Source organism: Sorex fumeus, unplaced genomic scaffold (assembly GCF_029834395.1).
Source record: "Sorex fumeus unplaced genomic scaffold, SorFum_2.1 ptg000008l, whole genome shotgun sequence".
Lineage (NCBI taxonomy): Eukaryota > Metazoa > Chordata > Mammalia > Eulipotyphla > Soricidae > Sorex > Sorex fumeus.
This window is the reverse complement of record NW_026606065.1, coordinates 7,635,455-7,662,603: the sequence shown is the minus strand read 5'-3', so window position 1 is coordinate 7,662,603 and position 27,149 is coordinate 7,635,455. Positions and strand designations below refer to the sequence as shown.

Here is a 27,149-nt window from a genome sequence, read left to right as displayed (position 1 = left end):
GTGTGTGTGTGTGTGTGTGTGTTGTGGCTTTAGTGTTGGCATACTTTATTTCTGTGCATGTGGTGAGGATAGGAAGGGCAATGACAATGATGGGAAAAAAAATAAAACCCTGATTTGAACAATGAATGTTGGCTATGTTAGGTGTGACGCAAACCCAGAGGGAGAGCTACCTAGTGCCTCTCAGATTCTGTTGTCATTCCTGACATCTATTCCTGCTGCAAGTTTGCCCCCGGTCTCTACCTCTGAGTAATGGCTTGTCAAATGTATTAGTTTCTGATGGAATAAAGAGCAGTGATGATTGGGGGCTGAGAGTGAGTGAGGTCTGATTAGCCAGTTTAGGTGCTGGTAGTTTAAAACACTAGGACTAAAATTTGCTTTTTCTTGGGGGAGAGGGGAGAGCGGGTGGCAGACAGCCATACCTAGTAGTGCTGAGGTCTAAACTCCTAGCTCTGTCTTCTAAGATCACTCCTAACATGCTCAGGGCTTAATCCTAGCATACTCAGTGGACCATATGAGATGCTATGTAGGATGGCATTGTTTGGTCCTTCCTGAATAGGTACTTTAGTTTTATTGAGTTGCTTCCATCGCAGTGCTCCCATTCCTCTGTGTTTCTTTGTAACTTCTTTCTCTGTGCTCTGTTGACTTGTAAATACTGTTTTGCTCTTCTCCTTAGTCCTTACATAGTTTATTCAGAGCAATGTCCTTTTTGTATGGACACAAGAAAACAGTGAATGCTATGGTTTTGTAATGTGGGGAGTTTATTGACTCTCAGTGATATTTTCCTCCTGGACGTCTTTTCTCTCAACCTAAGCCTCAGCTGCCCTTACTTCTCAGCACCCCCGAAGGCAGGGTCCTGACGAGGGACTGGATGGACCCAGGGCAAGTGATGATCTACGTGCTACTTTGACATTGAGATGAGCCTAGCCGAAGTGCCTACTGCTTAACTATAAGATAAGAGCTTGGTCGTGGACACATGATGGCATAATACAAAAAGTAATAACTAGATTCGGACCCTGCTAGGTTTAGGAATGATTAATCTGGTCTGAGCATTGTAGTCTGAGTCGATGGTCGGATGTTCCCAGAAGAGCTGCACCATAAGCCTCAATGTATCTCTTACTGTGTCCACACAAAAATAACTAACATTAAGATGTTGATTGAGTTTCTGGACTGAGGAAAGGAGGAAAATACCTTAAGAGGTATTTTACCCCTGGGCAGTCAGGAAGGGCTTTGGAATACCCCTAGGTGGTGTCTCTGCCCTAGAGCCCTGGCAGTCAGGAATGGCTTTCTTACGTTGATTTTGCTACCAGACTGTGTGTAGCTTGGGCCCAGAAGGCAAAGTGTAGGGAGACAAGTTGGGGTGGAAAGACAAGTGGGGGAGAGGCAGAATCCAGAGAGCTGGGATCGAGGACTGAGGGGAGAGAAAGGAAAAGTGCATGAGTTGGGGAGAGAAGAGAGAATTGGAGAGAAGAGAGAGAGAGGCAGGGCTACGAGATGGAGTGCAGAGACTATCAAGGGGGAGAGAGAGAAGGATGTAGAAGAATAATACAGAAGGCACATGGAGAGAGGGAACCCAGGCTACAAGACGGAGCACAGAGAGATGAGCAGAGACAGCAGGAGATGGGAATGAGGGGCAGCACGAGACTAGAATGGGGAACTCAGAGAGACTGGAACAGGCACATGGGGAAAATGGAATCAACGGCACCCGATCAATCAACCAGCTCGGCCCTCGTTTCCTCCTCCGTTTGCCCCATGGCCTGGGTCACTCTTGCTGGGTGAGAGAGAGGAAGAGTTGCTGGGGTCTCTCCTCGGCCGCCCCCCCCCCCCCAGAGTTTATACAATGCTGGAAATAGAACTCAGGTCAGTCATGTGTAAGGCAAATGCAAATGGTACCTGCTGTACTATTGCTCTTGTCCCTCACTTTTTTTTCCTTTTTTTACTGTTTTTAAAGCTCAGAGTTCCGATTTCTAAGAAGCTCAGATCATGTTTCAGTCCTTCCGAGTGAAACACATGATGTTGAATAGGATACACCACACCCACATCTTCACCAGTCAATCTCTTGTCTCCATTCCGATTTATGCCATGATCGTGCACCTCCAGATAGACGGATGCATGTGTTTGTTATTCAAATAAGACTGAGTAAATGAGGCTTTTTCTGTGATATGTAGATCATAACAGGTTGTACTTTCGCAGGGGGTCTGCTGTCTGTACCTGTTCAAACTTTTTGCCTATACTTGCAATAAATATTACCACAGGACACTTTTGAAATAAAGAGAAGATGACACCAAAAGATAAATATATTTTGTGATAAAAGAACAGAAAATTTAACATTGTTAAAATGGCTGTAATTACCAAAGCAATATACATATTAAACGTAGTAATGTAGCACTGTAACACTGTCCTCCCGTTTTTCATCGATTTGCTCGAGTGGGCACCAGTAATATCTCCATTGTGAGACTTATTGTTATCGTTTTTGGCATATTGAATATGCCACGGGGAGCTTTCCAGGCTCTGCCATGTGGGCAGGATACTCTCTGTAGCTTGACGGGATCTCCAAGAGGGATTGAGGAATCGAACCCGGGTAGGCCATGTGCAAGACAAACACCCTACCTGCTGTGCTATCACTCCAGCCCATATTAAATGTAATCCTGTATAAATACTAGTGACAATATTTACAGAAATAGAACTAAGCATAAAGAAATTTACTTCAAAAACAAAAGATTAATAATAGCAAAAATGTAACTTAAATTAAAGCAAAATAGAGGTAATACACTCCCCATTTTCAATCTATACGAGAGACCTGTAGGAAGTAAAATAGTATGGGTGTTACATGAAGGAAGGCATAAAATCAGTGGAATGGAACTTAAAATCGAGAAATAGTACTGCATGTAACACTATTAAACTCCCATATTACAAAGGAGAATGGTTGGTTGTTTTAATAAATGGTGTTGGAAAAACTGGGCTCTCACATAGAAAAAGAATAAAACTATATTAGCATGTAACACTATACACAATAATTAATTATAAGTTTATTGGAGACTTTAATGCAAATCCTAAAGCCTTGAAAGACATAAGAAGATTCAGACAACATGTGTCACTACTGAAGACACTTTGCTGACAAGAGCCTGGCGAGGAAACTTGGCTGTAACAGAAAAACACGGATCTCCTTTGAAGAAGCTCGTGGTCTTTCTTAACCTATTGACCTGCATGTCAGTGGACCAGCTTGACCCTGGCTAGCCAGCTCAATAAATTACCTGCTTGCTGATTGCATTCCTGTGTGGTCCTTGCTTGCGGTGGGAGATCCAGAGTCGTACCCTAACATAATATACATTGGAGTCACCTTTGTGGCAAGCAGTATGGAGATTTCTCAAAAATGAAACAGATAGAAATTTCTTATTAGCCAGTAAGTAGTGATGAGTCTAGGCATTTATATAAGTTAAAAAAAACATAAAACATAAATTCTAAATAATGTGTAATTTCAGGGTCATTTAGAGTAGACAAGAGCTAGAAATCATCTTCATGTCCAAGTGTGACAGGTCCTAAATACAAAGATAGTCTACAATGGTGATTTCCAGAGCAGTGATCCTGGCACAGCACGGGAGTAATGACTGGATGTAGTAGTCATACGTGCAATATGGACTGTTTTCTTCTGATTATTCAATTAAAGAAGGTAGATTTCCAGGTGGCACTGAATGGTTGTTTTTTGGAAAGAAGGATGTAGCCAAAATATTTTTGGGAACCTTCTTTTTGTTTTTGTTTTTGGGGTCACACCCAGCAGTGCTCAGGGATCATGGCTGGGAGGGCTCAGGGGACCATATAGAATACCAGGATTTGAAACTGGGTTGGCTGTATGCAGGGAAAACGCCCTACCTGCCATAGTAGCTCTGTGGACCCTCGGGAACTTCTGCTCTGTAGTTTGTAACATGGATTCAGCAACCACAGACTTCTAAAAGAACCTTTGTTCCATTTTAATATTGCTTTCCTATTTCATGAGATAATAATGACAACTGCAAAAGTTAATATATCAGTCTTTAAATAAGGAAACTGCAGATAATATATTCACAAAATATTGAGACCCATAGTATATCAGCCAAACAACTGAGCCACTAGATCACTTTTAAACTTTGCTCTTTCACCCCAGGCTGAATTCAATTTGCCATTAATTGCATTCCTGTCAAGCTTTGAATTGGATCAGGTAGTCTTTATTTCATGAGCCAGGAAGCTATTTTGTGATGCTGGGCACTGCATGCTGCTTGCTACCTTCTGCCCTCAAGGAAACTGCAGTTTCAGGAAAGAGTTGACATGTCAATTAGTTTGTAATCAGTGTGTAAAGTCCTTGGAGCATTAGAGCATTCAAGGCCAGTTTCTATTCTTACTTAGCAAGTCAATAGAAAGTCCTCCAGGAAAACAGGTCCAAGGAGCAAGAATGAAATGAGAAACTTGACCTCCCAGAAAACAGGAAACTGTAGCTTCATTATCTATGGAATTGCAGCCACTCTAGATCCTCAAGACTGTACCTCTATCAAAGGAAAGATTACTCTGCCTGTCTGGAAGTGGAAGCGATGGTGTCTCCAAGAGAGATCATGGAAATAATCCATATTAAAAGTGTATTCTCAGTCCAAGAGCATAAAGTGTACCCTACTCCTTGCCAGAAATCAAACCTGGAGGGGACCTTGACTTTATTAGTTTAATGTTCATTCTAGACAGTACTATGCGCTATCTTTATTTTTGAAGGTCTGGCTAGAAACCAATGAGTTCTACTTCAATGTGTTCTCCTTACTCAGCTGAGAAAATGAATAGGTTCAACTCCCCAGCATTTTTCTAATCAGAATCTCTCCAAATGGTCCACTTCACACACACACACACACACACACACACACACACACACACACACACACACACACCACACCACACCATAACTCTTCCAGGATCCAGTACAGGAGGACCAGAGATAGACCTTCTGTCCCAGAATCACTGAAGCTATGTTAGGCAAGTATAAGCCTTCTTCTCTTTCTCTCCCTCTTCTCTGCCACCCATCTCCACTTTCTCCATCCTCCCCCCTGAGATGCTTTATGTGCTGTGCTCTCTCCTTCCCTGGGAACTATAATTAAACTGTCAAAGTTCAGCTTTTTTTTCTTGTTTTGCATCTGTTCTTATACTAGACTCAAGGTAACATAGTAAAAGCAATCCCCTCATTACCTCAAAAAAATAATAATAAAGGAACAAATGGCAAATACATATGAATTTCCTATACTCAGTTCTCTACAGAAATAAGGCCAGGATTCAGGTTTCAGATCATAATATGCTAATTGAGAGTTCCATTTGTCAAATTCAATAATAAAGCAGAGGTTGCCAGAAAAGACAAATACAAGATCATCACAATATCTCTAATGAATTAAGGAATTATTAGAACTCACTACTGCATTTACTACTATAGATCACACAATCACAATCACAAATCTTCCTGTTAACGTTGACTGCCTCGAGCAGGCCCCAGTAACCTCTCCTTCATCCTAGCCCTGAGATTATAGTCAAGGCTCTTTAGGAGAATGAGACCCATCATTGTTACTGGTATTTGGCATATTGGGTGAGCCATGGGGAGTTTGCCAGACTCTGCCGTGTGGGCAGGTTACATTCGGTAGCCTGCCAGTTTGTCCAAAGTAGGAATGAGATAATAAGATGTTATAATATGATGTCGCTCGGCTGCAAATGCGGCCGCACGGTTCCGGGAGCTGGTTTTTATAGTCTCTGAGTCTTGGCCATTGATGGGATTACACGGTGCCAGGGGGCCAGTTGGTGGGTGTGACCCCTGCCTACTGGAATTTGGAGGATCTGGGTGGACGATGCTCGGCCCCAATCCGAGTAGGCTTGGAGATCTCGGGCCCGGAACCCACGTGGCTTTGTCCCTCTGCCAGTACCTTCATGTGTGCAGAGAGTGGTCTCAGCATGGTGGTGGCTGGTCCTGGAGGTCTTTGGCTGCTGGAGCCCTGGTCGGGTCGGGCGCGGGGGCAGGAGATTGCACTGTTCTCTTCCGGGAGCTACTACTATAGATATGCACTAATTTTTCAAGGTGTGAGCAGCATAAAAGTTAGTTTTCATTTGAGAAAAAATACTCACATAGGGGAAGTACTCAGAGCTCAAAGTTACGTTTTATTTCAATATATTAAAAAGTGATTCACATCCGCAAATAAATGTTGAACCTCCAAAAATAGTGCACTGGTCATTGTCTTCATCAAATGATATGAAACTGAAATCAAAGATTTCTCATTTTTTATTGGTGGAAGAAAGGAAAAAAGGAAGAGATGAGAAAAATGGGAGTGGTAATTCCTCCCTTTCTCTTCTCTCTTCATTTATAAGTAGTCTATATATTTTGTTCATATTTGTTAAAGGCATATGATATACGAGGTACTGTTCTAAGTATCCTACATGTAATTTTTACAACAACCCTATGAGATATTGTAATTAACCTGTTGGAGGTATTTAACTGTTAAGTCAAATAATGTGGTCTCTGAGTCAATCCTGTTAAGCACTGTATTAAGCTTATTTTTACATGTAGTACATGTGTATAAATCTTTCGTCCTTCTGGGGTTTTCAGTGAAGAGCTCCAACTGAAACATTCATAAAAACCTAGAAATCACACACAATTCCAATTCATCTTGGGATGTTTTCTATGATATCTTTGAATATAAAGATGGACATCTCCTACCAAGCTTTCGATAGAATCAAGGCTATGACTAAAGAGAAAAACCAAACAAATTTTCAAGGAATCAGATTCCTTAAATATCCAAGGAAGGGAAGAATTAGATTTTGATGAGTATATTTTCTCTCCTATGACTTGTAAGGACTATATTGCCTATTCAAAGCTAAAATAAATAATTAAGTTCTATGTTTATGCAGTTTTCATTATTATGGATTTGCACGTATTTGATTTTTCATGAGAAATTTGATGAAGATTTAAATGTGTTATAACATGAAAAGACAAAGTCTTGGCTATGTCCACATAGCATTATTCCTTTGGTTTTATTTTACTTATGTAGGCTGCAATTTTCTCCTCAGAGTATTTAAATTGTTAAGACGCAATAAATTATAGAGGATTCTGGAAGACTGAAAGGCAGAACATTCACTAGGGAACCTAATGGCATTAGTAAGTATCTCTTTGGACTAAAGGGAAACTGGAGTTGTGCCTGAAAGGGAAGCAAGGTGATACGTAATGAGGCAACATTCTCTCAAACAATGTCAAAGAAGCTTTCCAGGCCTACTGGTTTGGTCCAGTTCTATGCAATAACCAATCAATTAAATGTGGAAAATCTCATGATGAACACCAATATAAATGTTTTTTCTTGTCTTTTCTAAAAATTTTATCCCGTGGATGGAGGAGGTGAGTGGGTAGTGGTTAATATTACTGTCAAAGAACCAATGAATAGTTCTTTCCTCCAATAATAGAAAAAAAACACTTTTCTCTACAAAAAGTTTTCTCTCAGCTTCCTTGCAAATTTCTCTCTAGGACAAGAATGAGAAAACCACAATCCACCATAGACCAAACCAATCCATTACTTGATTTGGTAAATTCCTTTAGTTTGGAACACAACCATATACATTTGTTTACCAATTGCTTCTCTCAATATCAGTATTGGGAAGTTATGATAGAAAACATGTGGATGGCTCTGTCCTAATACTGCCAAATTGTTTTCAGAACAACTTTTCTAACCCCATCTTAGACTTGTTAAAGTTTTCTCCAGTTCAAAGGTCCTCTGCACAACTAGTTCTCCTAACCTGGAGAAGAGAAAATGTGTCTGCAGCCTCTTCTCAAAGTTTACTCTTTCCAAAGTCCAAGGGTGTCTTCAAGATCAGACATGCCGCAAGGGGATTGGTGTTCTTTCCACCACATCAGGCCTCTAACAACCATATCGCCTGATTATCCTTCTCCCTGCAGTATGCTCCAAGGCACTCATCTCCAAGATCACCTCAATACTGACAAGGGAGTAAGGAACAAGTTTTTGTTCTTTAACTCAAAAATGCCCCAAGTAAATCAGGATAGCACGCAAATTTATGCAAATGTTTATGAGTATCTCCGATAACTCATTTGACCTATTGTGATGAAATTCTCAGTTAATCTACTTTTCTGGGATTTCACTGAGTCTTGTGACAAGATTTCATTAAGTAAGCAAATGTAAAGAAATTCATGTATAATAAGATATCAAACCTGTGGATAAATTTTAGATGTTAAGAATTTTTAGGAAAGGTCAGAGAGCTAGTGCATGGGTTAAGGCACTTGCCTTGTAAGGTACATGCCTATCTGGGTTTGATCCCCAAAACCACATGTGGTTCCCTGAGCAGCAACAGGAGTGATCCCTGAGTTTAGAGCCAGTACTAATTCCTGAGCACTGCAAGGTGTGATCACAATTATTCCCTCACAGAACACCCCTGCCCCAAATTATAGAATTTGTAAGGAACTAAGTTCAGGAAGTCCCTGTATGTCATCCAATACACCTGGCTGATATTCAATTTTTTGTCCTTAAAATATATTCCCTGCCTGATGGTTATAGCCGTTTTTTGATTCTTCAACCTCAGACAGGTCTTAGATGCAAAAAATCTTTTAAGTTCTTCCTTAATTAAATATTTATTACTCTTCTGCTCTTAAAAAAAAAGATTTTTAGTTTCCTTTTCTATACTCATTTGTCTTTACTAAGATTTCCCTGGAAAGCTACTAAGCTAGCATATGGTGTAGCCTCCTAACTTGTCAGCTCTGAAACTCCACTGAGAAATGCATTTCATGAATTGACCCTGAGTCTTTAGTGAATATGAACAAAATCGCTCTATTTGATATCATCACTACCTTGTCTGTCCTATCCTGTTGTTAACTAAATATATTCTCTGGAACATGGCTAGAGTTGAATCCCAGATAATCCTTTCGGTAGTCTTTTTCAAGTTCTGTATTAACCTACCTACTAGCTAGAGCATGAGATCAATTTAATTGATAAAAAGTAGCTTCTTTTAATGCAATGGAATAGACCAGAAATAAATAGAAGAGTCATAACATAAAATATTATAAAGTATCACTTGTTAGAGAGCACATACTTCTTTGTTTTTATTTAGTATTATGCTAATGATACTGCATTTTAAAAGTGTCTATGTATGTGTGAATAAGAAATACTGTAAAAAGAAATTATTTTCTGAGGATTAACATTAAACACATTTGTGAGCTATTAATTTGCTGCCTTTTTCTCCTACTCATTATCAAAGCTCTTCCTTAGCACATGATTGCATTTTGAATATTAGAGATTTGCGTTTTCCTTTAAGAATCCACATAGGGACAAGAGAGATAATACAAGACTTAAGGTGCTTACCTTGCATGAGGTCAATCCCAGTTCCATTTCTGGAACCATACTGTCTTCTGAGCATTGTTTGATGCAGCCCTGAAGTTCCCTGAACACTGCTGAGTTTGGCCCTACAGGCTCTTGTGGAATTAAAAGATGGATCAGGTGACTCCCAAAATCACAGCGTGCAAGAAATATAGTCTTGGGTCTTGTTTTTAAACTGCTCTTCCAGTAATCATGGGGGGGACCCTATGCCTTCTGAGTACACATGGGAGCCTCAAAAAAATCTAGATAGCTTTGAGAGCCAAAATAGTCTTTTAATATTGCTTTGCTTGTTCTTTTCTTAATTGTTTCTTTGAATCAATTTAGCTATATAATTGTTATCTCTGTTTTTGTCTAAACACAGGAGAGAATTTTTATATTGTAGAATAACATGACACTGCAGCACTAGAAATTTAATTACTAATCAATGTCTTTATTTATATCTAAGAATTGACCATTTAAAGTTTATCTTACTGTTATTATGAAAATAAAAATTACTTCAACATTTATAACTTCAATAATCTATAATACAAAGGCTCATTGCTTTAAGCAACTTGGTAAATTATTCTTTGATATTGAAGTCATGTATTTCAGAAAAAAATTAAGCCAATAAAATCCAATGATAATGAAAAAACATCATTTCCACTGAAGAGAAAATGTGCACTCCCTTTCAGATATTATTGACAATGCCAATGACAATCTCAGTCTGGAGAACTTTATTACATTTTGATGATATGGCAATCCCATATTCATAAGGCAATATACAACTAAAACCCTGGTTTTATTAATATCTTCCATTATTTGTTCTTCTAACTTCACCAATTGACTGAACTGGTATATTTTTAGTAGATCAATAGCATAATGAATTTTCTATTAACTAAGATGCTCATTTGATTTTTCTTTCACTTTTTTCTTTGAAGGGGAGGATATTCAATAATGTCCTGAGATTCCCAGGAATCCCTCCCAGCATTCATGGTCAACCACGCCTGTGAGTCAACACCAATGTTGTGTTGTTGTGTGGGCCTTGTAGTACTGGGGGTTTCCCACATCGCCCTGCAATGCTTACGTATCTTGTGGTATAGGAGATCAAAACAGGGTCAGTTGCATGCAATGAGTAAGCCATCACCTTTACTCAGTCTTTCTGGACCTTCACCTTTTTAATATGATAAATAATATGGTCATGACTTTGATCTTTACATTTCTAGGACCCACATACGTCACTATCTGTGGAAATACTGCTGAACTTGATGTTTTTGTTAGGAGGTATCTTATACTGGATAACTTCTAGATGCCTATCAGTTTTAATAAACATTTCCCTGGTGGATACAAGGCTGCATTCATGGTCTGGTCTGGCTCTCCCTGTTTATGCATGCCATCTGATGTGGCTCCCACAAGGGCCTTGATGCCTTAGTCACACAGGCTGGACACCATCCTCAACAAGAATTGTTTTATGCTCTCTCTGGAGCTATTGGAAAAATTCTTTCCCTCTTTAGTACTGTCTGCTCCCGCTTACTAGTTCCTACACACACATCACATATCAAAGAAAGCATTCCTCAGTGAGACTTCCCTGACAATCCTTACAGAAGGGACCTTGTTCTGTTTTAAAACCCTCTCAATCACTATTTTTAAATGCAACTCTTATAATTTAGGTTATATGTTAATAAACTGCTTACATTTATAATTTTGGTATACATAGTTACCTCAACTCTCCTGTGTCACATCCAGTCTACCTTGTCCATTAATTGATTCTTTGGTTTGGGGGCCACAGCCAGCAGTGCTAGGACTTACACCTGGCTCTGCACTCAGGGATCACTCTTGGGGTGACCAGTCTTGGGGTGATCATATGGGGTGCCAGGAATTGAATCCAGGTCAGACACATTCAAGACAAATGATATACCTGCTATATTGTTGCATTGACCCTTGATCTATGAATTTTATTGACACAAATAACAATATGGTTTTGCCCTTCCTCATTTAATTCTGTCACAATAGAATATAAGTTCCATAGGGCAATTGATTTTCCGTTCTTAATACTCTAAATCCTCTAAAATCTCATGTCAGTACCCTGAACATCAATACATTTCTGTTTTTATACATAATAGATGAAATTGTTAAATCCCTTTAACTTGTTTGTCAAATTTTTAAAACATTAACAGTGTCTCTACCTCTAAGTCCCTGTTTGGATGATTTACCAAGTTTACTATACTACAAGGAAAGCATTCTTAAAATTGCTTCTCTATCCTGTAGTATCTAAGAACCAATGTCAAGTGAAGATCTGTCTCCTAATTCATTCATTTTCTAGTCATCACATCTAAATTTTCTCCTCTTATTGAATGTCAGCTTCTCATTAATCCATTTGACCAAGTATTCAATATGCATATGCTATGTGTTATGCAGTATTCTTAAAGCAAGTACTATAGCAGTTAATGAAATCAGACTTTTCGAGGCCCCACTCAAGTAAATTGTTACATGCAAACTTCCCTGAAGAGTATATTTTATTCGCCTTACTCTCAAGGTATCTTATACTCTTTGATGTATTGCATATACTGAATGATGAATATGTGCTTCTAAAAATAAAATGACAAAATAGTACCTACCAAAAAAAGAAACTAGAACAGAAACAATCCTCCACAATTAGACACCTTCAAATGGGGATAGAGGTCCTGGGACTCACAGAAATAAATAGAATATTATCTTCCATGTTTTCCCACTGATTTACTGCCAATCACCTCTTTTCAACATTAAATTCATATTTGCTATTTACTATTGGGTGGAGTCTTCTAATCATTCTGGACCTACGTTTCTTTCTTATAGTAGCACTGTACTGTAACACTGTCCTATTGTTGCTCATTGATTTGCCCGAGTGGCCACCAGTAATCTCCACTGTGACTCATTGTTACTGTTGTTGGCATATCGAATATGCCCCGGGGAGCTTGCCAGGCTCTGCCATGTGGGCGAGATACTCTCAGTAGCTTGCCGGGCTCTCCAAGAGGGGCAGAGGAATCGAACCTAGATAGGCCACAGGCAAGGCAAATGCCCTAGTCACTGTGCTATCGCTCCAGCCCTTTCTTATAGTATGGGATAATATTATGTGTCTCACAAAAGCTCCTACATCAAATACTAACAACAATATGTCATTAAGACACAATATCTAGTACCAGACTTTTAAACTATCAGGAATAAGAAGTATTTCTTTCCTTTGGGATTTTTTTCTGGGATTTTGTTCATGGTCTTTCACAATTTAATGTCCTCTCCCATCTTCAGATACTTGGAAATGTGTCTTAATCCCTTCTCCTATAATGAAAAGTTATTATTTATAGTAAGTAAATCATAGTATACTTCATTTTGATATATTAGATATAAAATATGAATGTCACATACTTGGAGGTTAAAACTGAAAATTCAGAGAAGCTGTTTCTCAGCGGTGCTAGAACCCCAAACGCATTTTGCTTGACCCAGGCAGTATGGACCTGGATGCTTGATGCTCAGGCCAGCAAAGCAGTATTGCTCATCCTTGCAGGATACTGAAGAGTCACTGTCCACTGTCACTGTCCTCCTGTTCTTCATCGATTTGCTCGAGCGGGCCCAGTAACATCTCCATTGTGTCAATTGTTACTGTGTTTGGCATATCGAATATGTCACAGATAGCTTGCCAGGCTTTGCCGCGTGGGCGAGATACTCACGGTAGCTTGCCAGGTTCTCCGAGGGGGCGGAGGAATCGAACTCAGGTTGGCCATGTTGGCTGCTTGCAAGGCAAAGGCCGTACCCGCTGTGCTATAGCTCTAGGCCATTGAAGAGTCAGTGAAGTGAATTTTGGGACAAGAAAATTTTGTTTTTTCATAAACTTTCCATGCCATACACCATACCTACAAGTATTTAAATTAGTCCCCTTCAAAGTTTATTTGGGGAATCCTTAAAAGGCACAAAAGTACTCATGATAACAAAGTAACATTTGAGCACACTGTAGAGTTTTTCAGAGGCTGTAGAATATAGGATAATGTGATGGATTGAAGACAAATGCAGGTATGAGAACACTTCTCTTCAACTGAGAAGATTAAGAAGCTTTTGCACAACCACCAAAAGAAAAACCCTACTTTAGGTGAGGTTAAGGGCTAGAGTTTCACTAATTCAGCAGCTTGAAAACCCTTCCTCTGGTAATTGCTGTCAGTAAAACGGGTCCTCAAGACATGCAATGGAGAGAGACACGACACCACTAATTTATCCGGGAAAAGCGCACTTTAGTCAGAAGTAGAGGGAAAGAGGCACTTGGAAGAAGCAAAATTTGTGGAAAATAATAGTTTCCACTTCAAAACGTTCTGCTTATTGTCAAGCTTTCTATAGTTTTAACTTTACATTTTCTAAGGCACCATGCACAGTAAAAAAAGGAGTAAGTTCCAAAAGGAAAACGAAAACTGAAAGATGCTCTGAGTTCTTTAAAATCATTAACATCTTAATCATCTAGCTAATTGACGATAAAAGTTACAACAACCTAGCAATCATTTATTCCCTCAGAAAAGCTTAGTCGTCATTTAATCATCACAGCACGAACAAAATAAGAAAGTATTCTTATTATCAGAGATTCAATTTACAGATAGGAGTTTCAGCTTTGGAAGACAATGTGTTAAAGTCACACCAAAGATAAGTGTCTAGGCAGTTCCCTGGACCAAAAAAATACTCATTCTTCTTAACTTAACTTACCATGTTTAGGCTTCCAGCTTTTATCTATTTGCGGTTTTGTGTTTGTCTTGGGTCCACACTCAGCTGTGCTCAGGGAGTTCTCTTGACTCTGCTTTAGAGGATCACTCTAGGTGAAACTCAGGGACCACGTAGTGGGCCAGTGATAGAACCTGAGTTGACCCCATGCAGAGCAAGCATGCTACCCACTGTACTATCATTCCAGCCTTTAGCTTTTGATTACTTTATAATTTATTGTAACAAGTTGATTGTTGTTTATTGCTTTGAGGTACAAAATAGCTGCACTTTCAACAGTACCAAAATGCCCAAGGTCCTCAAAAAATTGTCTTTCTTAAGCAATTTATAATAGAAAAACTAAAACTGTGAGAAATTAATTTTTAAAGATAGACTTCTGTATAAAATCATTAACTTTGTTATATTTGGTAGATTTTTGAAAGAACAAAAAATGCCTAGCATATGAAATTATTTCAAAAATTCTCTAAAAATGGTAAGAAAATTTTTATTTTGTGTGTGATAAATCCTAAATTTCTCTAATTATCTCAAAATAAAAACTTTTTCCTACCACATTTACTATAATATCAAACTATTAGTGTATTACAATGTACATACACTGATATGAGCATTTTGCAGCATTATTAAAATATTTAACCATTACTTTTAATATTGTATAACTTTGTATTTAATACTACAATATGACTTTCATAGTTATAATTCTTAGCTAGAATAAAATATATTTCTTAAATGTCAGCCTCTATAAATATTGCTAAGACGAATGTCTTCAAGCCTATTTCCTTCAATGAAACGTAAATTCTTCTAAAATTTTTAGATCACTATTAGGCATAGAGATAGCAGTAACTAAGAGTATTCACTGCATCATGTACTTACTTATTTCTGATTAATTTAATTAAAACAATTTTGCTTACTCCATGCCCTTTAAAATTATGAACATAATGTTTTCTTCATTTCAGTCATTAAATATTTCAAATGTATTCTTTTTCAATTTTATTAAGCTATAAAAGACAAAATCATAAAATATTTAAACCGCAATATGATTATATATACACACATATATATGTATATACATATATATATAGTGAAAGGATTCTCCCAAACCATTTAGTTAATTGCCTCATTTGTCACCTCATTTATTTTTTACCATTTCCAGTTTTGATTTGTTTTTATTTTTTGCACTGTCATCTTATTCAGTGAAAAACTTAATCTGTTTGTAAATTTCAATTATTCAATACAATGTTATAAACTAGTCACTGCTTTTAACTATCAATTAGCCCCTCTGACTTTATTCTGTTTATAATTGAAAGTTTGTACTCATTTGCAAACCTCTCCATTTCCTCCAACCCCTAACAATCACTTTTTGCTCTTTGATTCCATGAGTATAATTGTCCACATATATGTGGTGGCATATGGTTTTTATCTTCTACTGTCTGGATTATTTAATGTAGTCTAATGCCCTCTGGTTTATTGACAGCAAATATGTTGAATGACATGCCATCGTTTTAAATATAATTTCTCTATCTCTTTGTGTGTGCACACAAAAAAACATCATATTATATAAATTAAATCACTGCCACAGATTTTTCCCCATAAATTGGCTATTGTGAATACAATTGGGGGAAAAATAGAGGGTGACATTGTCTCTTCAAATTGTTTTCTTCCCTTTAGATAAAGACATAGAATTTCTACTGATGCCCAAAATGCACTTGAACTTTTAATACCTTGAACAGCTTCTAACCCATTGCTTGTTTTTTCTGATAATGACATCCTAACAAGTAAGAAGTAAAATTTTACTATAGTTTTGATATATATTTCTGTTGTGTAATTTTGTTTTATCCTTTCTCCCTCACTGCAAGGAGTTTAGGTCTATTGAGAAATACCCATCACAATGCTTCCAAAGCACTCCCATTATCTTTATTTATTTTTATTTTTATTAGTGAAACACCATGAGGTACAGTTGTAGACTTACAAATTTTTGTGCTTGGGTTTCAGTTATACAATGATCGAGTACCCATCCCTCCACCAGTGCCCATTCTCCACCTCCAATGCCCCCAGTATCCCTCCCCCACCATGCCCCCCATCCTACCCCATTCCTGTGGCAGGGCATTCCCTTTTGTTTTCTCTCTCCTTTTAGTGCTGTTGTTTTGCAAAAGAGGGATTGAGTGGCAATGATGTTCGGTCTATATTCTACTTTCAGCATGCATCTCTCATTCTGGGAGGATCCTCCCAGCTTCTCCCATCCTTCCCAACTTCTCCTGTGTGCTCTGCTTCCCCATCTGTCAATCACTCATTTCGCCTAATCAGAACCTATGACTTAAAAAGTCAGATTCCTCAGAGATCTTGGATTTTGTATTTGTAAGTGAAATATTGCTTTGCTCTTTCTTTTATGTCATTTGCAGTTTACTTTGGGCATTGCCCTTTTTGTACACACACAGGAAGGCAGTTAATGCTATCCTTTTTTAACTTGGTAGCTGATTGACTCCAAATAATATTAACTCCTGGGCATCTGTCATATTAACTCAACTTAAGCCTTGGTTGCCCTTAGTTTCTAGCACCCCAAAAGCAGGGTCCCGATGAAGGAAATTGAATGGACTTTGTGATACCCTGGCATCACAAAGGAACAGGCCAAGAGTCATAAAATGTATCAGTGAAGAGTATGATCATGGACAAATTTGTCAAGACCCATAGAGAAGTGACTGGATAAGGACCCTGCTGGGGTTAGGAAAGATTAATCTGGCCTGAGGAGTGTAGTTTAGGATATATAGTGAGATGTCCCCAGTAGAGCACCCTATAAATTTAGTATATCTCTTACTGTGTCCATACAAAATGTCTAGAAAGATTATTAAGAAGTATATTTAAGGTGATTGTTCAAATGGGTATGGACTAAGGAAAGGAATGGGTGAGACTGGAAGAAGGCAGAGGAAGACTATTTTGGAATAAATGGCAATTGATCACCAACCAATATGGCCCCCATTTCCTCCTTCTTTCATCATCTATCACTGTAGGCCATCCAGGGTGGGAAAGCAGCCTGACCACTGAACTCACCAGGTGAGCACCCACACATTTTTTTGAACACACACAAATTTCTTTGATGATTAGTGATGTTCAGTACATCTTCCAGTGCCTGCTGGTTATCTATATATCTTCTTTGGAAAAGTTTCTACTCGACTCTTCTAACAGTTTTAAAATTGAGTTCGATTTGGGTTTTGTTCATTCTGATTTTTTTACTGTTCAGTTGCAAATGATTTTTGATTATTTTTCTACTATCTAGTTATTTTCATTTCATTTTTTTCATCATCCTGTTATTCGTCGATTGCCTCGAGCAGGCCCCAGTAATGTCTCTTTCATCCTAGCCCTGAGATTATATTCAAGGCTCTTTAGGAGAATGAGACCCATCATAGTTACTGGTATTTGGCATATTTGGTACGCCACGGGGAGTTTGCCAGACTCTGCCCTGTGGGCAGGCTACATTAAATAGCCTGCAAGTTTGTCCTTATGATAAGATGTCCGGCAGCCGAAGACCTCCAGGACCAGCCACCGCCATGCTGAGACCACTCTCCGCACACATGAAGGTACTGGCAGAGGGACAAAGCCACGTGGGTTCCGGGGCCGAGACCTCCAAGCCTTCTCGGATTGGAGTCGAGCATCTTCCACCCAGATCCTCCAAATTCCAGTAGGCGGGGGTCACACCCACCACCTGGCCCCCTGGCGCCATGTAATCCCATCAGCGGCCAAGACTCAGAGACTATAAAATCCAGATCCCGGACGAGAGCAGTGCAGTCTTCTGCCCCCGCGCCTGGGTGTTCCTTCCCGGGGCCCCTTGGAGGGGAGCGGGTTGAGCTTTCCTCCCCGCCCCGACCAGGGCTCCGGCAGCCGAAGACCTCCAGGATCTAGTTATTACATAAATGATTTCCTAATATTTTCTTCTGTAGTTTAGTGTTTTTTTTTTATTTTACTGTTTTTTTTTTCTTAAGTGAAACACCATGAGGTAAAGTTGTGGACTTACAAGTTTTTTTTTAATTTTTATTAGTGAAACACCATGAGGTACAGTTGTAGACTTACAAATTTTGGGGCTTGGGTTTCAGTTATACAATGATCGAACACCCATCCCTCCACCAGTGCCCATTCTCCACCACCACTGCTTACAAGTTTTTGTACTTGGGTTTCAGTTATACAATGATTGAGTACCCATCCCTCCACCAGTGCCCATTCTCCAATACCAGTGAAAAAATATGGAATGCTTCACGAATTTGAGTGTCATCCTTTCACAGGAGCCAAACTAATCTCTGTATCGTTCCAATTTTAGTATATGTGCTGCCGAAGCGAGCACTGATCTTTCCCTTTTTGATGAAATTTTTTTTTCATTTGATGTATCCTAACAATATATTTTTGCTTCTGTAGCTTATGCATTCAGTGTAAAATCCAAAAATAATATTGCTGAAGCCAATATCAAGGATTTAATCATTCATGTTTTCCTCTAGGGGTTTTATATCATTACATCCATTATAAATTCTTGGTTTCGTTTTGGGAGCTATATACAGTAATGCTCAGAGCTTACTCCTGGCTTTGCACTCAGGAATGAGTAATTGACTCACGAAAGGGCTCCAAGGATCATATGTAGTGCTACGGATCGAACCCACTCAGTCACACACATTGTAAGGGCCTATTTCCTTTGTCTCCATTACCAATTCTTTCACCGATTCTAAGTTGCTATTGTGAATAGTGTGTGAGAGTGGTACAGTTTCATCCTTTGGAATGTAGTTATTTCGTTTTTCCAATATCTAACTTAAGCATTAATGAAAAGACTATCTGTTGCCCCTGTCATACTTCTAACTCTTTTGTCAAAAGTTAATTACACAATTATGCATATATTTGGGGTGGTTTTATTAATCCATTGATCAGTCTGGTTTTTTGTGTGTGCGATATGATAGTGTTTTAATTACTACAACTTTTCAACATGTATTTAAATCAGAAAGTGTGATAGCATGCCAGAGAGTTTACTGAGTGCATTGTAGGCAGGAGGCTGTATTTTATCACTGGCAACAAATGATCCCAGGAGCAACCTCTGAGCTTGACCTAGAGTAGCACCCAAGTGCCTCACGAACATTCAAAAAAAAAAAACAACAGGAAGGAAGAATGTTTAATGCTTCCAGTTCTGTTCTTTCTCATAATTTTTTAATCTTTTCTTCCTTTTTGGTTTGAATTATATTTTTGCTAATTAATATAGTTTGGACTCCCAGCTATATTAAAACAGCTAGGACAGGCTAAAATGCATATGGTGAGGGTGGGAATCTAGGCTTGGTTTTCATCTTTGAATAAAAGCTTCCAGCTTTTCATCGTTGAATATGATGCTAGCCTTAAATTTTTTTATGTCCTTAGTATGTTCAATCATGATTCTGTTTTACTTTTCTACTATAATGGAGTACAATTTATTTTTACCATTTGAATTTTTCTTTGATTTAATATTCTCCCTTCAGGTTGGAACGATAGTGCAGAAGATAAGGGGCTTGATTCTTAAGTTTCTTGCAAATAACTCTAGTTCTGCCCTAAGTACAAAAAACAATCACCACTGCATCTGGTCCCCTGACCACTACCAGGAGTGATCCTGAGCACAGAACTAGGAGTAAACCCTGAGCTCAGTGAGGTGTGATCACAAAACTTAAACAAAAATAAGTCTCCCTACTTAACATATATTTTACATTTATGTTGTGTTTGTAGGAAATAAAACTATAACACAAAGTTGAGCAAAGCTTATTGTTCCATAATATGTACTTCTCCGTAAAGTACTTCACATTCTTCTTGCACTTAGAATATTTAACCAGTGAAATCACCAATAAAATGGACAAAAATTCAAAAATAACATCTATATGGACTACAAAAAGGTGAATTACTTGTAACATAAAAATAAAAACAAAAGATAATCACTAAACTCAACTAGGAGTATGTGCATTGGAGAATACAATATTTTTTCCATTCTATACATAGTTCTATACATAGCCACAAATTATCACAAAAACATGCTGTGCATTGATTTGGGGGACATTGAGTAGATAAATTCACAAGTTGTAATATATGAATAATGAATATTGATTATATTCTTTTTATCCAGTTGATTTTTAAAAATTGTTATTAATCATCATTACATTCTTTTTTATTATTGTGTAGAATAAGAAAAATTGCTGATCTTGTCAGCATTTCCATTGACATTTTCTTATGAAGAAATTGACTAAATATTTAGAAATTTACTATTATTTAATTTCATTTACTAATGATTTCAATCTTCTCAATTTAAAGCTTAGCTTTTCCTGCTTATATCCCAATTAATACATGGCGAATCAAGTGTTATTTTTACACATTAAATGAGAATGTTGTAAGCAAAGAAAGTAAATGTTAACTATTTCAAGTCAATTGTAGCTTTTTTGAAAAAAAAAATAAACTTATAAAGTCGTGGAATAGATTTAGGAAGCTGGATGAGCTCTATGAGAACTAAACAGGCCAATATAAGTGAGAGCTATTTTGCTAGCTTATCCACCTGGGAAGTTTAGATTATTTTCTTTCACCTGGGCTTTATTATAGTTGCAGAAAAGAACTCCAACCAAATATTTCCCTCATCTTGGTGTAACTCATTCCAGGATCAAAATATAGGACATTAAACCTACTTGAATATATCAGGAAATGTGTTCTTCCCACATCACAGGTTTGAAAGGAAAAATAGTTCCTCTACTTCACCTTAGATAAGAGAGAGACAGGACAAATCCCATCAACAGTAGAGCATATGCAGTGGGAAATGATGGTTTACCTGGATGAGAAGACTGGACAGGACTGAATGTAGTGTCTGTGTGTGTGTACATATATCACTTAATCACTTAATCCCCGTTATTCATCGATTTATTCGAGCGGGTGCCAGTAACGTCTCCATTCATCCCGGTTGCGTGCTAGCGTAGCCCAATGGTATCTGTTCGTTTTAGGAACATGTAGAGCCTCAAACCGATCATTTAGGGTCTTGACGAAGAAGTCTGACCATCTTATAGGTGGGCGTCCACGTGATCTTTTGATGTCTCGTGGAATCCAATCAGTAATGGCTCTAGTCCAGCGGTTGTCTGTAAACCTCATTACATGTCCAGCCCATCTGATTTTTGATGTCTTGGCAAATGAGACAGCGTCTCTGATTCTTGAGCGTTGACGAAGATCAGAACTCCGGATTCTATCTCTCATTTGAGTGAATCGTGATATTCCAAGCATAGTTCTTTCGATTCCTCTTTGAGAGACCCGAATAGTGTTCTCATCCTGTTTTCGTAGGGTCCAGGTCTCTGAGGCATATGTTAATGCAGGAAGAATAGTGGAATCAAAGAGATGTGCTCGTAGCTGGAGGTTCTTTGTCCTTTTAGTTATTTCTTCAATGCTCTTGAAGGCATTCCAAGCCGCTCTCTTCCTCCTGCGTAACTCAGGTGCCAGGTCATTCATCATGTTGATTTCTCGACCTAAGTATATATAACTGTTGCATTCGGAGATGGTGGTTCCGTTGAGAGCGAATGGAGCGTCAGGAACAAGGCTGTTTCTCATAAACATTGTCTTCGTAAGATTCAGTGTACATATATATGTATATATATTTATATATTTGATATTTGTATGCCAATCAATATACATTTATTTAAAACTGTGTTAAGTATGTACAGTCAGACATAGAGTGACCAAATGGTTCAAACGGATGTACCTATATATAGTTGAAGCCAAGAAAAGCAGTATAACCTTGGAAATAGAGATTCTCTTTTTATTTATGGTTAATGTTTACTGAGGTAATGCTGGTTTATTAGACTACATGTTTTAATTTTATACATTTTATACATCTTTATACAAAACAATTTTATACATCTTCAAACTATATGTTACTACACCATACCCATCAGTAAATATTAGTTACCTGCCACCATAGAACATAAATCACTCAAAATTTTTAGAACCTCCTTCCCCAACCCCCACCCACTGGCTTCACTTTTGTTCTTAGAGTTTTAGGATTTATTTCACTAGATATTGTCTTTTCCCTTACTTTGTTTCTTTTCCTACTATATTTAAGAGGGCTTGTTAGGAATTTGTCTTTCTACGGAATTATTTCACTCAATTTGACAGTTTTAAAACCCATATCATAGGAATAGATAAGACTTCTTTCTAGTATTTGAGTTGTATTAATTCTATTTTTAAATATAGTTCATCTTCTCTTTTGAATTACCTCAAAAAATATTTTTCTCAATTACTTATATCCTGAAAGTATAATCCTAATAGCACTGTAGCACTGTCCTCCCATTGTTCATCGATTTGCTCCAGTGGGCCCAGTAATGTCTCCATTGTGAGACTTGTTGTTACTGGCATATTGAATACGTCACAGGGAGCGTGCAAGGCTTTGCCCGGCGGGAGGCCGAGATATTCTCAGTAGCTCGCCGAGCTCTTTGATAAGGGCAGAGGAATCGAACCCTGGTTGGCCAGGTCAGCTGCATGCAAGGCAAAAATGCCCTACCTGCTGTGCTATCGCTCCAGCAGACATAATCCTAATAATGACCTGCAAATTTATAAACTGTTACTGGACTTATTGTTCTCTGGAGGAAATTGATAATATTGTTGCTGGACTTGTTCATTTCTGCACATGATTTCAGTGGAAGTCCTCCTTTATTATTCATATTCATGCAGAGACCCCAGAGAACATTAAAAAAAGGGGGCAAAGAGCATGTGTTCTGACATAATTGTCAACCTTTTTGGTGTAAAATAAAACACTCTTGTGGCTGATATAACTGCACAATTGTACAAGAAATGACTGACATGATCTGAGATAGCACTGTTACAGTTACCGTTTTGTTAACAGAACGTTGTGCATTAGTAGTGGCCGGTGTTGTTAAGTGCATACCTTTCAAGCCAGTTCATTAGATGCAGGTTCCCTTTTCCAGAATACCTACAATTTGCATTTTCATCATGTTACTAGTCCCTCACATGATTGACTTTGACTACTACCGTCATGGTCAAGGTAAAGCACTGACATACAAAATTAATGACTGCTGAAGCAGTCATTCATTTTTTTTCTCTTTTATTCTAATTTTCATAAAGCATTATAAATAATTCTATTATGCTATTTTTCCTAAATTGGGAATTTTGAAATGAAAAATACTATGTTTCATAATGTAAGTTTAGAAAAATGAGAATAGTTATTTTTAATGAATTATCATATTTGAGTTTAATATTTGGATGACTAGGAATAAATTATATGGGTAAAGCATTGAAATGATTTACAAACATATATTAATTTTTTTCAACATTTAAAAATGTTCACCAGGTTGTTTGACTTTTTAAAAATTTTATTGCAAAATTTCTGGAAGATTTTTATGTAAGTTTTCCATTATGTTCACTGTGAATGTATGAGTAATTTACTTAACATGTCCTTCAGAATTCAGTCTCCCTTAGTTTTTTAGAAGACTGATTTGTTTGGGAGTTTTGCTTAATCATCTCCATAGGGCACCTTCTCATGTTTTAGTTATTAAGTATATAAATTCAAAATAATTTCAGCACTGAGATCAACTCTGTGCATATGCAGGGGGAAAATCAGTGAAAAATCCTTGGTGCAAATAAAGTGGATCTGAATAAGTTGTTTCCTACAGCATCCAAAAATTTATTCCGACTATATCAAATATCTTGACACATAAAATAGCCAGAGTTAACTATTCAAGATATATCGTGTTTATAAATAGAGGGTGCAAGATAAAGTTAGCAGGATTTTTTTTGTCTTTACTCATAAGACTTTGCAGTGCTCAAGTTATTGATTAGATGCTGTATGTATATATGTGTGTGTGTGTTTATGTATGTATGTGACTGTGTTTAAGGCAATAGAATGCAGAATCTCATACAAATGAGGCGTATGTACTTCTGCAGAATTATATTCCCAGGTCAGATCTATTATTTTCATTTGCTCCAGTGATTAAACATATATTTACTCATTTATCCACACATAATCATGTACGTTCGAATCTTTCTGATTCACAGAGACCTTTCTTATTCTTGTATCTTAAAATGGCTATGTATATTTCATTGTTTATTTTCCCCTCACTCTCCCAAATCACATAATCTAAAAATGCACTGTCTTTATCATCTTTTCCAATAATAGGCCTAAAGCTGAGGGAATTTCCCCAGGCTCATAATGGTACCATTGGAGCTGCTCACTCAATGGTTCCCTGAACATTTTAAGCCAAATTTACTGTCACCTATCTGGTGAATATCCACCTTCTCCTTCCTAAAAATTACTCCCCTTTCAACAACCCTCCTGATTTTGAACACATAAATGGTCCAATTAAATGATATGTTCCACCTACCTCTGCCAAGTCATAATTGCCAAGTCATAACTGCAATTTCTTCCCAAACTTAAGTGCCAGTTTATCACACCAGTTATTCTTTTATTCTTTATGGTTAACCTTTTACTTCTATCACTTATAGTACATTGAGTTTACTAAAAGTATATTCATTTGTGTTTAGAAATGTAATAACAATCTTCAATTCTATCACCCTTTGGATATATTTTACCTAATTTCATAATATTTTGTTAAATAGAGGTAAAGGTAAAGGTAAAGGTAAAGGCCCTCCCGTTGTTCATTGATTTGCTCGAGCGGGCCCAGTAACGTCTCCATTGGAGACTTTGTTGTTACTGTGTCTGGCATATCGAATACGTCACGGGGAGCTTGCCAGGCTCTGCCGTGCGGGAGAGATACTCTCGGTAGCTTGCCGGGCTCTCCGAGAGGGGTGGAGGAATCGAACTCGGGTCAGCCGTATTGACTGCGTGCAAGGCAAACGCCCTACCCGCTGTGCTATCGCTCCAGCCCCTGTGCTATCGCTCCAGCTGACAGATTTTCTGATAGGGTTGATAGCACAGGGAATAGGGCACTTGCCTTGTATGTAACCTTCAAGGATTTGATTCCCAGAACTCTCTATAGTTTCGAGGCCGCTCCAGGAATAAAAACAAAATTAAAAAATTAAAGAGTTTTTTATTATACTTTAGCTTATAGGTGATAAATCACAAAGTATTATACAAAAAATATTTTCTTTTTTTTTTTTTAAATAATGTAGGTGTACTGCTATTTGTTCAGCCAGCTATTGATTAAGCTGATTGAATAGGGCATGAACTCCACATTACTTTTGTTTTAAATTGTATCACAGTGAGATAGAGTTAGAAAGCTTCCATGTTTGAGATTCAGCCATCCAATGTTGGAACGCCCATTCTATCACCAGTGCACATTTTCCACCACACACAACCCAGTCCTTGCCCTGCTTCTTTGGCAGACAATTTCCCCAGTACTCTCTCTCTAATTTTGGTCATTATGTTTTGCTCGAAATTTCCCACCACCATCCAAGCCTACCTGCCAGGGGCAGATGCTAGATACTTGATTTTCCATTTTCTCATTTTGACCGATAGCGTTTGGAGCGATAGCACGGCGGTAGGGCCTTTGCCTTGCACGCAGCCAGCCCGGACGCGCTGGGTTCAATTCCTCTGCCCCTCTCAGAGAGCCCAGCAAGCTACCGAGAGTATCTCGCCTGCACGGCAAAGCCTGGCAAGCTACCTGTGATGTATTCGATATGCCAGACACAGTAACAACAGTCTCACAATGGAGACGTTAGAGCAAATCAATGAACATCGGGAAGACAGTGTTTGTTTGTTGTTTGTCATTTTGAGTATCTTGAGAACTCACATGGCTATGACTGTAAGTGTAAATTTCTAGATTGTATATGATTGGGTTTCAGAGACATCTCTGTATGACACTAATACATTTTGGGATCAATTGGGAGTTTCTGGGCCAGGGCTGTTGGTGTGCTAAGAGGGGGCCCAGAGGCAAGATTTTGGCATGACACCCAGTCTGCTGGGCAGGCAGGAACCAGGGGAGGCAAAGCCCAGGTTCTTTATTGCCATATGGCTTGGAGATTCAGTCCTGGAAACTGCATAACTGGGCCTTGCTTGTGGAAGCTCTTGGTCACTGTGATTCCATCTGGAGTAGGTGATAAAATCACTGTCATTGTCACTGTCCTCTCGTTGCTCATCGATTTGCTTGAGTGGGCCCAGTAACATTGTGAGACTTGTTACTGTGTTTGGCATATCGAATATATCACGGGTAGCTTGCCAGGCTTTGCCGTGCAGGCGAGATACTCTCCGTAGCTTGATAAATATTTTCAATAAATTTGAGTTAAATAATTGTGTTAAAACATCCAGTGATGAGTTTGTAAATAATTAAATATTTTCAGAAGGGTATTTGAAATGGCATTTATAAGAGGCACAATATATGAGTGTTTAGAAATATCCATTTCTTTGGTTCATATGTGGTACTGTCCTCCCATTGTTCATCAATTTGCTCAAGTGGGTCCAGTAACATTGTGAGACTTGTTACTGTGTTTGGCATATCAGATACGACATGGGTAGTTTGCCAGGCTTTGCCATGTGGGCGAGATACTCTCAGTAGCTTGCCGGGCTCTCCAAGAGGAGCGGAGGAATCGAACCCGGGTTGGCCATGTCGGCTGCATGCAAGGCAAACATCTTACCCTCTGTGCTATCACTCCAGCCCTGATTCATATGTAGGAATAATTGTTTTCATTGCATATAATAATTAATTTTAGCAAAGTTACAACCACTTTTACATCAGGCCCATCCCAGAACTAGATAAATAAACAAAAATTCATTGTTTTTTCTATCAGAGTCACCAAAGAAAATTGCATATACCTTAAGTCATAGATTGACATAAAGGCTCATATTTTTCTTCCAATCTCTAAAATTTTTTTTATCAGATTTATTCTTTCAGTAAACACTAGTGAAAGATTATTTAAACCTTCTTTCTTACAATTTCCTCACTAGCAATATTTGTTAGGCGAGAAGAATTACAAGATCAAGGCAGATTTCCTCCCTTGTCCTCATGAAGTTCTTCATCTAGAGAGGAACTGTAACATAAACTGTGCATATTTTTATCTAGAAAATTTTATTTATAGAAATTTATGTAAAGGAAATAACTGTATATTAAGAAATATTTTAATTTCATAAATGTATACAAATATTTACACTTTATTTGAATGTTA

The 27,149-nt window shown here is 38.1% G+C and overlaps 1 non-coding gene across 1 annotated transcript; it reads right to left on the bottom strand.

Moving 5' to 3' along the window:
* Positions 1–18,289: 18,289 nt before the first annotated feature.
* On the bottom strand, positions 18,290–18,393 carry LOC130019479 (U6 spliceosomal RNA). Its single transcript, XR_008791807.1, has one exon. It is a non-coding gene; the product is annotated as a U6 spliceosomal RNA (small nuclear RNA).
* Between the last annotated feature and the right edge of the window lie 8,756 nt (positions 18,394–27,149).